Below are 16081 nucleotides of genomic sequence, written 5' to 3' on the forward strand. Positions count from 1 at the left end.
AACATGATGTCTCTTTCTTGTCTTATTTACAATTGCTTGCACACGGCATGCGAGGAATGACCTAATGTTCAAAACTTTGAATATAGTATAAAGCCTCTACTTCTGCATCAACAGCAACTCAGAAGATATATTGAAATATCTGATAAGCATTTTTGAATTAACAGATCATTGAAACATTGAGAAATAGCTGATTTACTGTAAGTTGCGTAAAATAGACCAACCACAGCTGATTCCTATCTCAATGGGAAACATAGACAGGTGTTGAAGTTCTTTCAATTACATGGACATACACAGTAAAAAGGCGACTCTTTGGATTGATTTAGTTCAATGTGGATGCAGAACAACACAGAGGAGCAGAGAGAAAAAATGTCTGGACAAGGGAAAGGAATAGTTGGACAAGGCAGAGGAGTAGCTGGACCAGGGAGAGGAATAGCTGGACCAGACAGAGGAGTAGCTGGACCAGGGAGAGGAATAGCTGGACCAGGCAGAGGATTAGCTGGACCAGGGAGATGAGTAGCGGTACCAAACAGAGGAGTAGTTGGACCAGGACAAGGGAGAAGGAGAGGTAGGGGGAGAGGAGTAAGAATGCATGGTGGTGTTCAAAGGAGAGAAAGAGCTGTTGTCACTGATTAAATAAGAGCCACCACCATAGACCATGTGATAAAACATGGTCTATCACTGAGAGAGGGTGGTGAAAGAGTCCAGCCTAATCTCAGACGGTCAATGGTGGCTTCCATTATCTGGAATTTTCAACAAACCAACAGGTAATGCATTTCACAAGGGCTTCTTCTATCATTACTGTTGCTGTGTCCCATAGTAACTGTAGGCCACCAGTCCCAATGCAAATGCATATGTTGTATTTTTGTTCTTCTAAAGGACGCAATGTCTTCCTCCCGCTGGGGGAAGAGGAAAGGTCCTCAGTGAAGACCAAGAGCATGCAATTGTAGGATTGGTCATTGCTGAGAATGCAATAAAACTGAGAGAAATTCAGACCAGAATTGTAGAGGACAACCTGGTATTTCACAATGTGGAAAGCATCAGCCTGACTACCATGGCTCGGACTCTGACCAAACACAGAGTTCGAATGAAAGAGTTGTACACAGTTCCTTTTGAAAGGAACAGTGAGCGGGTCAAGGAACTCCGGCACCAATACACCCAGGTATGATGTCTCTCCAATATGTCTTGTTCTATAGTGAGTTTTACACTATGCTACTCTACATGTAAACATGGGTTACAGTACATACAGTAGGACATACTGAAAAGCATTGACACATACTGTGTTTGATTTCTTTCAGAGAGTCATGGAGGTGGAGGCTAATCAGACCACACATGAAATCATTTATGTAGATGAGGCAGGGTTTAACCTGGAAAAAACACTTTGGCGGGGAAGAAACGTCATCGGGAAAAGGGCCACCATTGATGTGCCGGGTCAGAGGGGAGAAAATATCACAATGTGTGCTGCAATCTCGAGTGCTGGTTTGGCCCTGCAGAAATGCCAGATTGGTCCCTACAACACTGAGCGTCTTCTTTTATTTTTAGATGACCTCCACCAACAACTGGTGCCAGAAGCAGAAAGGGAACAGGTGGGAGGACACAGGAGGACATTTGTGATTGCATGGGACAATTTAGCATTCCACCATTCACATGCAATCACAAACTGGTTTGCAGCCCATCCAAGAATGGTTTCCCTTTTCCTCCCCACCTACTCGCCTTTCCTCAACCCCATTGAAGATTTTTTTTTCTGCCTAGAGGTGGTAAGTGTATGATCATTGGCCACATGACCAAATGTCTCTCCTGGATGCAATGGATACAGGGATCTCTCAGCTGAAGACTGCCAGGGGTGGATAAGGCATGCCAAGCGTTTCTATCCAAGGTGCATAGCGAGAGAAGACACAAGATGAGATGTGGATGAGAACATGTGGCCAAATGCTGAAGATCGTATAGATTCGAACAGGACTGTGCATTTTTGTGTTTTTGCCCTTCTGTGCCTTTTTTAATGTAATTGTGTTTTATTTTTACACATGTGGACCAAAGGCCATGTATGTTGGATTTTTTGGTGATTACTAGCAGCAATTTCATGTTTTTAATAAAGCTTTCACTGCAGCAAATCTGTCACTTACAAAAACAATTCTACTGTACATTCTATAAAGTAAAGATGACTCATTCACTTTTAGTATGTTGCCAAAAATGCACACATTCGACACTCAACCAAAAAATGTAGAGTGGTTTACAGTGAAAGGAAAATGAATTATGATAAACAATGGATTTCACATTGTCTATTGTATGCAGGTAGAACTGAAACATAAAAAGTAATGCAGTTTTTGTAATGCCATATTTTTTAAGTTATTGTGCTATGATTGACTATATTCCTCTTGGACAGAAAACATGTGCTAATGTTTTGACAGAATTATTAGATATTGAGTCGGTTTTGTCGTGTTTTGATGGAGTTAGTATATGCATTTTGAAATGTAGAGTTTGTAATTAATTAACGTCTTCGGGATCGGTGTCCCTTCCCTTCCAACGTAGGCTAATGCGATTAGCATGAGGTTGTAAGTAACAAGAACATTGCCGAGGACTACATATACCTAGGTGTCTGGTTAGACTATAAACTCTCCTTCCAAACTCACATTAAGCTTCTCCAATCCAAAATGAAATCTAGAATTGGTCTTCCTATTTCACAACAAAGCCTCCTTCACTCATGCTGCTAAACATACCCTCGTAAAACTATCTTACCGATCCTTGACTTCGGCGATGTCATTTACAAAATAGCCTCCAACACTCTACTCGGCAAATTGGATGTAGTCAATCACAGTGTCATCCGTTTTGTCACCAAAGCCCTATATACTACCCACCGCTGCGACCTGTATGCTCTCGTTGGCTGGCCCTCACTTCGTATTCGTTGCCAAACCCACTGGCTCCAGGTCATCTATAAGTCTTTGCTAGGTAAAGATGATGAGAGGTAAAAAGATAGGTAAAAAGATGAGAGGCCTGTAATTTTCATCATAGGTACACTTCAACTATGACAGACAAAACGAGGAAAAAATACAGTGCCTTGCGAAAGTATTCAGCCCCCTTGAACTTTGCGACCTTTTGCCACATTTCAGGCTTCAAACATAAAGTGTGAAGAATCAACAACAAATGGGACACAATCATGAAGTGGAATGACATTTATTGGATATTTCAAACATTTTTACACTTCAGGTCTTATGCAATAGCTACTGTAAATTGAACAGTGCAGTTAGATTAACAAGAATATAAGCTTTCTGCCAATATTGCCAATATCAGATATGTCTATATATATAGACATATCTGATATTGGCAGAAAGCTTATATTCTTGTTAATCTAACTGCACTGTTCAATTTACAGTAGCTATTGCAGTGAAATAATACCATGCTATTGTTTGAGGAGAGTTTACAATTTTGAACATGAAAAGTTATTACTAAACAAATTAGGCACATTTGGGCAGTCTTGATATAACATTTTGAACAGAAATACAATGGTTCATTGGATCAGTCTAAAACTTTGCACATACACTGCTGCTATCTAGTGGCCAAAATCTAATAATACATTATGGCCTTTCTCTTGCATTTCAAAGATGATGGTACAAATAAAAAAACAAACAAATTGTTGTTTTTTCTTTGTATTATCTTTTATTATAGGGTTATATTCTCCTACATTCCTTTCACATTTCCACAAACTTCAAGATGTTTCCTTTTAAATGGTACCAATAATGTGCATATCCTTGCTTCAGGGCCTGAGCTACAGGCAGTAAGATTTAGGTATGTCATTTTAGGCAAAAATTGAAAAAAACGGTTGGATCCTTAAGAGGTTTTAAGTATAGGTACAGGCTTGTTTGCAATTGTAAAAAACTGTAATACATTTTTTTTTTGAATGGTCCTTGGTCAAATGTCGTACACTATATAGGGAAAAGGGTGCCTTTTGGGCCACACACATTGTTAGAGGTGACAATAGGGAGACAAGTGTGGCCTCAATAACTTAGCTGCTGTCTCTAGGATAAATGTATGTCATGTAATATGACCTAAGAAGATGCCATATTATGCAGTCACGGATATACTCCTTGAAGCATAGCTTTTCCCTTAAATTCATTATAAACACATAATAGCATACCGTACGAAATTCATATTCTTGATGTTGTTCAGAGCTGGCAGATCTGAGGGTAGATAACAGGAGAGAACCGATGTAGATTCTTCGGATTAGGATCCTTCTATGTATCTGTGTACACTTCTAAGTGGGTTCTCTAGTTAAAACATAATAACTTTTTTCATTCTTAAATTAAATCAGATTCAACACAATCTTTTAAGGTGGAATAATACACTTCAAGATGGGCTTAGTCTAATTAGAATTGTGAACATAAAATCAAAGACTTTGTTTCAAGATGTGAAGCAACGGAATCCTCTGAAATAACTTCCAATAGGGTTTCTAAATTACAAGCTGTTAGTTCATGATAAAACCTTTTATATTCCTCATTATTTCACAGCTGACATTTGGCTATTGACCATGGAGCTCTTTCGCAGAGACACTAACAGGAAGATTGTGCTTGTATTTATGCACTGACATTCAAACCAATATCAATACCACTGAGTCAGTGTTCATTTTTATTAGTATTGGATGATCTGTAAAGCTCGATGAACTGTTTGAACAGGAAATGCAGGTGAAACATGTCAACAATGTTGTACTAAATTGATTATTATTATAAAGCCGTTGCTCATCTTTCAATTTACCAAACCAATTCTACAGTTAAAAGAACTAGAGTGAATACATTACATATTGTCTCCCCAGGCTACTTAGTAGTCTGACACAATGGAAACAAGCAGCTTAGAACCATCAAAGACAGTAATGAGTTGCCATGCTGGTTTTAATAGTCATCCCTTGTTTTGAGAAAATGATTGGATTTAAATATGTTTTAGTAGATGTGACTTTAAATGTCTCCATCTTTGTTTACTTGCAAGTGTATAATGAAGACTTGTATTGCAGATGTAAATGTGGGGATTCATGGTTCAATCAAATTATATTTGTACTATTATAGTGATATGACAGAACAGTATAACAAATGAAAGACATTCATATCACTAAACTGCAATCAAATGTTGTAATAAATTGTTTATGAATAAAGCATGCCAGTTCGTGTTTTTCCCAGAAGAAACCACTTTACTTCTGTAATTATCTTGTCTTATTTTGGAAGTGTTGACTAGAAAGCAGCTGATCAGGCTCTGTGGAGATGTTGACACTTTATACACACTGAGTGTACAAAACATTATGAACATTATACTCTTTCCATTGACTGACCAGGTGAATCCAGGGGAAAGCTATGATCCCTTATTGATGTTACTTGTTAAATCCACTTCCATCAGTGTAGATGAAGGGGAGGAGAATGATTTGTAAGCATTAAGACATGGATTGTGTATGTGTGCCATTCAGAGGGTAAACGGGCAAGACAAAATAATTGAGTGCCTTTGAAAGGGGTATAGAGTTAGTTGCCAGGCACACCGGTTTGTGTCAAGAACTGAAACACTGCTGCGTTTTTCACACTTAACAGTTTCCCATGTGTATCAAGAGCGGCAACTCAATATTAGGAAGGTATTTTTTTTTTTGGGGGGGGGGGGGTTTGTACACTTAGTCAATTACCAAGGTAATAGATTAAGAACTGGTTAAATCTAAGTCTGACATGGTCAGTCAGTCAGTCACATTTTAAACATAACGGTATGGTCTAGAATTACAATTTGGAGATCTGCTGCAGGACATTTTCAAAGAGGTTAGTTGTGCATTTCCACTAAATCAGCCTCCTTCCTGGCTATTTCCTGGATAGACTGTAGTGACTGGAAGGTAAAAGTATAGTGTGTTTGATTTAACATTCATGTTGTTTCCTCTCCCTCAGCCATACTGTTCAAGTACAGAGAAAAATATATTATTAATAGACCTAGAGGAATGCTACAAGTACAAAACAACATAGGTTTTCATCTATCTTTACACCTGTGCTGTACAGTAGATGGGTCCTCTGAGATAAGAATTATGGAATTTAATTTAGTACCCTGCTGAAAAGAAAACGGCATACACCAGCCTTCGTTGTGTTTTCGCTGGTCACTGTGTTTTGGACACCGGTGACCACCATAAATTGATCACCAGCGTACCGGTCACTCGCAAAACCAGCATCTAGTCCCATTATGCTCACTTGCAAAGTGATTTCTAATTCCTATTGGAATATCCGACAATTGGAACTTTTATTCTCCTACAATCTGCATTCAGAATGATTGCCAGGGTTAGAAAAATGAGAGAACGAGATTACCTAAACCATCTAAACTCAAACAACTATTTTAGTAAAGGTGTAAGTCCAAGGCCATATCTACACTTGACAGTTCATGCAGCTTTAGTATTCTGATCATATAGTTTGCGTCATGCATCTCTATCTACATTTAAATGTGTCTACCGTGTCCACAGTGTGTCCGGATACCCTTGTGTCCGGATACAGTGTGTCCGGATACAAACATTGGAATAGGCAAAATATGATAATAACACAACAACAACTGCTGGCAGTGCTAATTACTGTAGTGCCAAGTCTAGGTCCAAAAGGCTCATTTACTCGATAACGGGCCCCCTGTATATAGCCTCGTTAATGGTATGTAATTCTACTGTGTTCCTTTTAATGTTACTTTATTTTATTTAGTCAATATTTTTTTCACTATTTCTTGAGCTGCACTGTTAGTTAACTTCTTTGGGACTTGGGGGCAGTATTGAGTAGTTTGGATGATAAGGTGCCCAGAGTAAACTGCCAGTTACTCAGGCCCAAAATCTAGAATATGCATATAATTTATATGTTTGGATAGAACACACTATGAAGTTTCTAAAACTGTTTGAATGAGGTCTGTGAGTATAACAGAACTTATATGGCAGTCAAAAACCTGAGAAAAAAATCCAACCAGGAAGTGGGAAATCTGAGGTTTGTAGTTTTTCAAGTCATTGCCTGTCAAATATACAGTGTCTATGGGGTCATTTGCACTTCCTAAGGCTTCCACTAGATTTCAACAGTCTTTAGAACCTTGTTTGAGGCTTCTACTGTGAAGGGGGAGAGAATGAGAGCTGTTTGAGCCAGGTGTCTGGCAGAATGCCATGAGCTCAGACTCCACCTTCTCCACTATTGTCCTTTGTTTTATTGACGTTGAGTGTGAGGTTATTTTCGTGACACCACACTCCAAGGGCCCTCAGCTCCTCCCTGTAGGCCATCTCGCCATCTCGCCATCTGTAGGCCATCTCGTCGTTGTTGGTAATCAATCCTACCACTATAGTGTCGTCTGCAAACTTGATGATTGAGTTGGAGGCATGCTTGGCCACGCAGTCATGGGTGAACAGGGAGTACAGGAGAGGGCTGAGAACGCACCCTTGTGGGGCCCCAGTGTTGAGGATCAGCGGGGTGGAGATGTTGTTTCCTACCCTCACCACCTGGGGGCATCCCTTCAGAAAGTCCAGGATCCAGTTGCACAGTAGAGGGGCGAGACCCCGGTTCCTGAGCTTAATGACGTGTTTGGAGGATACTATGGTGTTAAATGCTGAGCTGTAGTTGATGAACAGCATTCTTACATAGGTATTCCTATTGTCTAGATGGGTTAGGGCAGTTTAATTGTAATTCATCATCTGTGGACCTATTGGGGTGGTAAGCAAATTGGAGTGGGTCAAGGGTGTCAGGTAGGGTGGAGGTGATATGATCCTTGACTAGCCTCTGAAAGCACTTCATGATGACGGAAATGAGTGCTGCCGGGCGATAGTCGTTTAGCTCAGTTACCTTAGTTTTCTTGGGAACAGGAACAATGGTGGCCCTCTTGAAGCATGTGGCAAGAGCAGACTGGGATAGGGATTGATTGAATATGTCCGTAAACACATCAGCCAGCTGGTAGGCGCATGCTCTGAGGATGCAGCTAGGGATGCCGTTTTGGCCAGCAGCCTTGCTAGGGTTAACACGTTTAAATGTTTTACTCACGTTGGCTGCGGTGAAGGAGAGCCCGCAGGTTTTGGTGGCGGGCCGCGTCGGTGGCACTGTATTTTCCTCAAACCGAACAAAGAAGTTGTATAGTTTGTCTGGGAGCAAGACATCAGGATCTGCGACGGGGCTGGTTTTCATTTTGTAGTCCGTGATTGACTGTAGACCTTGCCATATACCTCTCGTGTCTGAGCTGTTGAATTGCGACTCTACTTTGTCTCTATACTGACGCTTAGCTTGTTTGATTGCCTTGCAGAGGGAACAGCTACACTGACCCACTGCAATTGTGATACAGTGAATTATAAGTGAAATAATGTGCCTGTAAACAGTTTTTGGAGAAAAAAATCTGTGTCATGCACAAAGTAGATGTCCTAACCGACTTGCAAAAACTATAGTTTGTTAAAGTACGATAGATAAATGGCTGGTTCTTTTTTTCCTTACACCGTAGGTTCATGTACTTTGACATGAAACAGTCAAATTAGCGCTCTATAACCATTTTTTTCCTTTAATCCTAGAAAATGGGCCTTAAACTCAAAAAGTGTTAATGGTGAGGAAAACACTTTTAAAGAGCAACCAGGCATCCTCTACTGACGGGATGAGGTCAATATCCTTCCAGGATACCCAGGCCAGGTCGAATAGAAAGACCTGCTCACTAAAGTGTTTTAGGGAGCGTTTGACAGTGACGAGAGGTGGTCGTTTGACCGGCTGACCCATTACGGACGTAGGCAATGAGGCAGTGATCGCTGAGATCCTGGTTGAAGACAGCAGAGGTGTATTTAGAGGGCAAGTTGGTCAGGATGATATCTACGAGGGTTCCCATGGTTACGGATTTAGGGTTGTACCTGGTAGGTTCCTTGATAATTTGTGAGATTAAGGGCATCTAGCTTAGATTGTAGGACGGCCGGGGTGTTAAGCATATCCCAGTTCAGGTCACCTAACAGTACGAACTCTTAAGATAGATGGGGGGCAATCAATTCACATATGGTGTCCAGGGCACAACTGTGGGTTGAGGGGGGTCTATAACAAGCGACAAAGGTGAGAGACTCGTTTATGGAAAGGTGGATTTTTAAAAGCAGAAGCTTGAATTGTTTGGGCACGGACCTGGATAGTATGACAGAACTCTGCAGGCTATCTCTGCAGTAGATTGCAACTGCGCCCCCTTTGGCAGTTCTATCTTGTCGGAAAATGTTGTAGTTGGGGATGGAAATTTCGAGGTTTTTGCTGTCCTTCCTAAGCCAGGATTCAGACACGTCAAGGACATCAGGGTTGTCAGAGTGTGCTAAAGCAGTGAATTAAACAAACTTAGGGAGGAGGCTTCTGATGTTAACATGCATTAACTCTTGTAACTACCCATCCCGGATCCGGGAGAATTGTCATCAACTGACACTAAGTAGCATAACGCAACGGACAAAAAATCTTACTAGAAAATATTCATATTCATGAAATCACAAGTGAAATATATTCAAACACAGCTTAGCCTTTTGTTAATCCCCTTGTCATCTCAGATTTTTATCGATAGCCTAGCACACCATTATGCCTAGCTAGCAGCAGGCAATCTGGTCACGAAAATCAGAAAAGCAATCAAATTAAATCGTTTACTTTGATGAGCTTCGGATGTTTTCACTCACGAGACTCCCAGTTAAATAGCAAATGTTCCTTTTTTCCAGAAAAAATATTTTTGTGGCCAAAAAAGTTCTTCACGTTTGGCTGAAAAAACGACTGGAAATTGCAGTCCAGACAGCGCTGAAAAATATTCCAAATTAGCTCCATAATATCGACAGAAACATGGCAAACGTTGTTTATAATCAATCCTCAAGGTGTTTTTCAAATATCTATTTGATAATATGTATATCAACCGGGACAGAGCTTTTTTCAGTAAGACCGAGTGGAAAAATGGCCTCCTCTGTCTTTTGCGCGAGAAATACACAAAGAGCCATCAGGTGGACACCGACGCAATGTTGTCGCTCAGGCTCATTTTTCAGAATAAAAGCCTGATACTATGTCTTGTGATACTAGACACATCAAGGAAGCCATAGAAAATCTCGTTGATATCCCATTCACTGCTCAATAGGGAAGCATAGGAAGGGACTCTTATTTAGAAACCGCTGCGTTCCTGATTGGATTTTTGTCATTCTTTTGCCTGCAATATCAGTTCTGTTAAGATACTTACATGTTTCCACTTTCATCTATGTCTGGTGTTAGCTAGTTACTGGCTAGCTAGGTCTTCAGCCAGCATGGAACAAAACAGGGGGAAGGGTCATTCAAAACTCTGGCGCAGTTGTCATGACAACACATGGTTCAGGGGAGGCTTATGTGAGTGAGGGACATAGGGGAGCAGGGAGGCAGGGAAAGACAAGAGACAGCAACTAACAAGCTGACTCTTGCTATAGTATAGCTGCCATGCGTATGTTATTTATCATGCAACATGATTATATAGTTCCGATTATGTAGTTCTGCTGGGTTCCGCTAGCCAACAGCCAATGAAATTGCAGGGCGCCAAATTCAAATCAACAGAAATCTCATACATTTTATTTCTCAAACATACATGTATTAGACACCATTTTAAAGATAAAAGTCTCGTTAATCCAGCCACAATGTCTGATTTCAAAAATGCTTTACAGCGAAAGTTCCACAAACGATTATGTTAGGTCTCCACCAACTCACAGAAAAACCCTGCCATTTTTCCAGCCAAAGAGAGGAGTCACAAAAACACAAATAGAGATAACATTAATCACTAACCTTTGATCTTCATCAGATGACACTCATAGGACTTCATGTTCCACAATACATGTATGTTTTGTTCGGTAAAGTTCATATTTATATCCAAAAATCTTATTTTACATTGGCGTGTTATGTTCAGTAGTTTCAAAACATGCAGTGATATTGCAGAGAGCCACATGAATTCACAGAAATACTGAAATAACTTTAGATACACTTCTCCTTAATGCAACCGCTGTGTCAGATGTAAAAAAAACTTTACGGAAAAGCATAATCTGAGAACGGCGCTCAGAGCCCAAACCAGCCAAAATAAATATCTGCCATGTTGCGCAGTCAACATTAGTCATAAATAACATTATAAATATTCACTTAACTTTGATAATCTTCATCAGAATGCACTCACAGGAATCGCAGTTCCACAATAAATGTTTGTTTTGTTCGATAATGTCCATTTATGTCCAAATAGCTTCTTTTGTTAGGGCATTTGGTAAACAAATCCAAAAGCGCGTTCAGGTCCAGTCGGACGAAAAGTACAAAAGGTTATATTACAGGTCAAAGAAACTTGTCAAACTAAGTATAGAATCAATCTTTAGGATGTTTTAATCATAAATGTTCAATAATGTTCCAACCGGAGAATTCCATTGTCTGTAGAAAAGCAATTGAACGAGAGATACCTCTCATGTGAAATGCGTGTGACTGAGAACGAGGATGCTGGCAGACTCCCTTCCCAGGATAAGCCTGAAACAACGTTCTAAAGACTGTTGATATCTAGTGGAAGCTTTAGGAAGTGTAAAATAACCCATATCCCACTGTGAATTCGATAGGGGCTGAGTTCAAAAAAGACAAACCTCAGATTTCCCACTTCCCGTTAAAATTTTTTCTCAGGTTTTTACCTGCCATATGAGTTCTGTTATACTCGCAGACATCATTCAAACAGTTTGAGAAACTTCAGAGTGTTTTCTATCCAATACTAATAATAATATGCATATATTAGCATCTGGAACTGAGTTGGAGGCAGTTCGCTATTCATCCAAAAGTGAAAATCCTGCTCCCTATCCCAAAGAAGATAAAGGTTAAATAATTTAAAAAAAGATTGGGATACTTTAGAAACATGTATTTTATTTATATTTGAGCAGGTTCATATTAATTAATCAATCAATGTACATGCAAAAAAAAAATCAACTGCAATAGAGCATGCTGGGCGTGGTTCTGGATCATCTCTGGTTACTAGTGATGTTATATTTGATACCAGAGCTCTGAGGCATGCGTCTAAATCGCTAAGCAGTTTACCTTATGTTGTGTGCCGATGCCTGTATCACTTTATCAGAAGCATGTGATCAATGACATCTGAAACTTAGTTTCATCGAACAACAACCTGATTGGTTTGGCTTTGGTTTTGGAAGAGTGCGACGTCAGGTATAATAATGTATTTTAAAATTATTTTGACGAGCAAGTGCCACTAGTTTACACTGTGTGGATGAAAGCCTTAAGTAACTAATCTATTTATTCGACACAATTGGCTGGAAAGCCTCAACGCTTCAGGAAGCTTCGTTTCCATATCCCTAATGGTTTTTAACACTGGAGTTATTTTACATCGCCGAGTGTTAATTTAACTCTTTGGAGTGTTCCTTCAACTTGAATCAACACTATAAATGTCACATAGAAAAATCAACACTAACCCAATTTTCTGTGTGCTATGAAAGGGACATATCTGCAGGCTTCCATACATTTCCGGAACATTTTAAATTCCGAAGAACCGTAGATGCCACGACAAGAATCCCACACTTAAATTATAGTTTCTTTATCGGACAAGAGTTCTCCAAGGAATCTTTAGAAAGGTAGTCTTTGTATGAACAATAAACACCTCAACTTTTATTATTATTAGTAACTCCTCAACCCCACAAGGTCTTCCTGAAGTGGTAAAATGTTATTTTCAGGGTCTGTGAAAAATTGTAGTACATTGTCTACATCCCACATGGCACCTTATTACCTAGAGTGCACCACTTCTGACCAGAGGCCCATTTGGGTATCAGGCAAAATCCTACAGTATATCCGGGACAGGGTGGGGTTGCTAAAGAATTCAGTAAATCATTAACAATAATAAACACGTTTGTCTTAATCTGGTTGTAATCTAAATTGCGCTAATACACAGCAGTTGTCTTAATCCGTAGCTTCAGGACAATGCAACATCAGATCATGCTGTTTTGAATGATATTGAAGGGAGTCTATCTAGTGCAATGGCTGGTCCTTAATCCTATTTTGCAATTAATTACACAGCACTTCAGAATCCTGGCCCTGTTAGACCCAGACTGTGGGATGTTTGGAAAACCTGCACCTAAAATCCCAATACATTGTATGATATCCCCAGAGGGAGTGCTTGGCAGTGTGATTGTTCGTATTTATACTCCTCATATTCATAGCGGAAAGTGCATTAGCATATCTGTCTGGCTGTGCAGACATTAAACGCAGGTGAAGCACAACGAGGGTATTATCACATTTTGTTTATCACACAAAGGGAGGCACACATGCACACTCTTCACGAACACTGTCTCTTCATTCATCTGTCTCACATAGACACAAAACATCAGGTGGGTGCATGCCTAGCATACTCTTCTAAATCCCAAATGGCACCCTATTTCCTATGTCGTGCACCATTTTTGACCACAGCTCTACGCAGCACCTTCTCCAGTGTTAACAATGGTTCCAATGTGTATATGGTCCCTTCTCTTTTAGTGTTGATTTAACACTCTCAGTGTTGATTAAGTTTAATACTGGTTCCAATATGGTCACACTCTTTCAGTGTCGATTTAACACTCTCAGTATTGATTTAACACTGGAGAATTTGCTGTGATATGGGCCCTGATCAAAAGTAGTGCACTGTATAGGGAACAGGGGGCCATTTGGGATTCATTCACTCTTGTTGTAATTGCCTGGCTGCTTATATGGATTCCGACCCATACTTCATGTTTGTAGCGTCTCGTTAGCTGTTGTTGTATCATGTTAGTCTCTTTATTTAGGTACATTTGTTACTTTTGTTCCATTGTTGAATATGCATTCACTAATGAAAATGCTATGCTGTTGTCTTAAATCATTTGCATTTATGCGCACTGTCTATTCAAGGACTGTCTATTTATGTGCACTGTCTATTGAATAACTGTCTATTTATGTGCACTGTCTGTTTAAGAACTGACAATAGATTCAATGGTTATGTAAGGATGTGAATGATTATCATTGATTAGTGAAGCCTGACCTGTGTCTATAAATTCGCATCTGTCATGTGATTAAGGTAGTGGTTGCGTCTAGAGAATGAAGAATTGTTAAGGATGTGCCCCTTTTTTTCCATTTTTACCTAAAATGACATACCCACATCTAAGTGCCTGTAGCTCAGGCCCTGAAGCAAGGATATGCATATTATTGGTACCAATTGAAAGGAAACACGTTGAAGTTTGCAGAAATGTGAAAGGAATGGAGAATATAACACAATAGATCTGGTAAAAGATAATACTAAGAAAAAAAACAACTGTTCTTTGTATTTTTTTTGTGTACTATCATCAGATAAGTTTTTAACATAGCCCCTGTGTACTGCCACTGTGAAGACTTAAGTTTAAGGGTGGCAGATTTTTTTAAACTTTTAAACTCGGGCAAAACCACCCAACCCGGATCCGGTATATTTGTCATCAGCAACGCTGAATAGCATAGCGCAACAGTCAAAAAATACTTATAGAAAATATTCATGTTCATGAAATCACAAGTGAAATATAGAGAAACACAGCTTAGCCTGTTAATCACCCTGTCGTCTCAGATTTTGAAATTATGCTTTATAGCGAAAGCAATACAAGCGTTTGTGTAGGTTTATCGATAGCCTAGCATAGCATTATGTACACTTAGCATTAGGAAGCTTAGTCACAAAAATCAGAAAAGCAATCAAATTAATCGTTTACCTTTGATGGGCTTTGGATGTTTTCACTCACGAGACTCCCAGTTAGACAGCAAATGTTCATTTTGTTCCATAAAGATATTTTTTTATATCCAAATACCTCTGTTAGTTTGGTGCGTTATGCCCAGGAATCCACCGGAAATAGTGATCACGACAACGCAGACAAAAATTCCAAATTATATCCATAATGTCAAACATGTCAAATGTTTTTTGTAATCAATCCCCAAGGTGTTTTTCAAATATCTATTCGATAATATCAACCGGGACGGTTGGCTTGTCACTAGGACCGGGAGGAACAATGGCCACTTCTCTCATTTGCGCAAAAACATCTGAGAGCCCCCACCTGACCACTTATGTAATGTGGTCGTTCACGCTCATTCTTCAAAATAAAGGCCTGAAACTATGGCTAAAGGCTGTAGACACCTTAGGGAAGCCATAGAAAAAGTAATCTGGTTGATGTCAATGGTCAATAAGGATGCATAGGAACACAGAGGTTTCAAAATAAGAGTCACTTCCTGATTGGATTTCTCAGGCTTACGCCTGCAATATCAGTTCTGTTATACTCAAACAATATTTTTACAGTTTTGGAATCTTGAGTGTTTATCCTAAGCTGTCAACTATATGCATTTTATAGCATCTGGTCCTGAAAAATAGGCTGTTTACTTTGGGAATGTTATTTTTCCAAAAATAAAGTGCCCCCTAGCTTCAAGTACTTCTAATCAGTGTGCATGTCATCTGACCATGGCACTGGTTCCAATCCAAGTTCAAATGCTGTTCATCTCCAGGCGGTGCTATGGTCAATTGACATGAAAATAGAGCTCTTTGGCGATGCACACCAGTGGTGGGTTTGGCGTCAAAACGAAAGCATACAATATAGCTCAGCATTATTTATTCTACACTATTTTTTGCTCATCTTTATTAACAATGCAAATAATGTCACGAACCGGCTCAAAGCCCGTAACAAAGGGAGACAACGTGGAGATAAGGAGTAACAAAATATATATTTATTAACTATGCAACTAAGGAAAATATACAATGGTGTGTAATCATTAGTGTAAGTGAGTGTTTTGCATGCATAAATGTGATAATGCAGGGTGTTGAAAGGTGCCAAAGCAAACAAACGGCCACCAAGAACCACAACACAATCTACAAAGGTGTCTGCATGGAGAGAGTCTCTTCCATGAATGTGGAAGAGGTCTATTTATCCTGGGACACACCTGGCCCAGGTGTTTCCCATGTAGCTGACGACCCTCCCAACTCCACCCACCGGCATCCTAATAAGGAAACAAGAACAAAGACAGAATACGGCAGACAGAGTGGGAGGGTCGTCACATTCCCCCCCATAAAACCGGGGACCAACAAGGACCCCGGAACAACGACACAGCCTCTGCGTCCCAAATTGACACAGCCTCTGCGTCCCAAATTGACACAGCCT

At 39.9% G+C, this 16081-nt stretch overlaps 1 pseudogene; it reads left to right on the forward strand.

The window, feature by feature from the left end:
- The first annotated feature begins 468 nt into the window (after positions 1-468).
- Positions 469-16081, forward strand: part of LOC149979540 (uncharacterized) — a 55517-nt pseudogene continuing 39904 nt past the window's right edge.

This window comes from Oncorhynchus mykiss, chromosome 11 (assembly GCF_057628025.1).
Source record: "Oncorhynchus mykiss isolate SJ-2025 chromosome 11, ASM5762802v1, whole genome shotgun sequence".
In the NCBI taxonomy this organism is placed as follows: domain Eukaryota; kingdom Metazoa; phylum Chordata; class Actinopteri; order Salmoniformes; family Salmonidae; genus Oncorhynchus; species Oncorhynchus mykiss.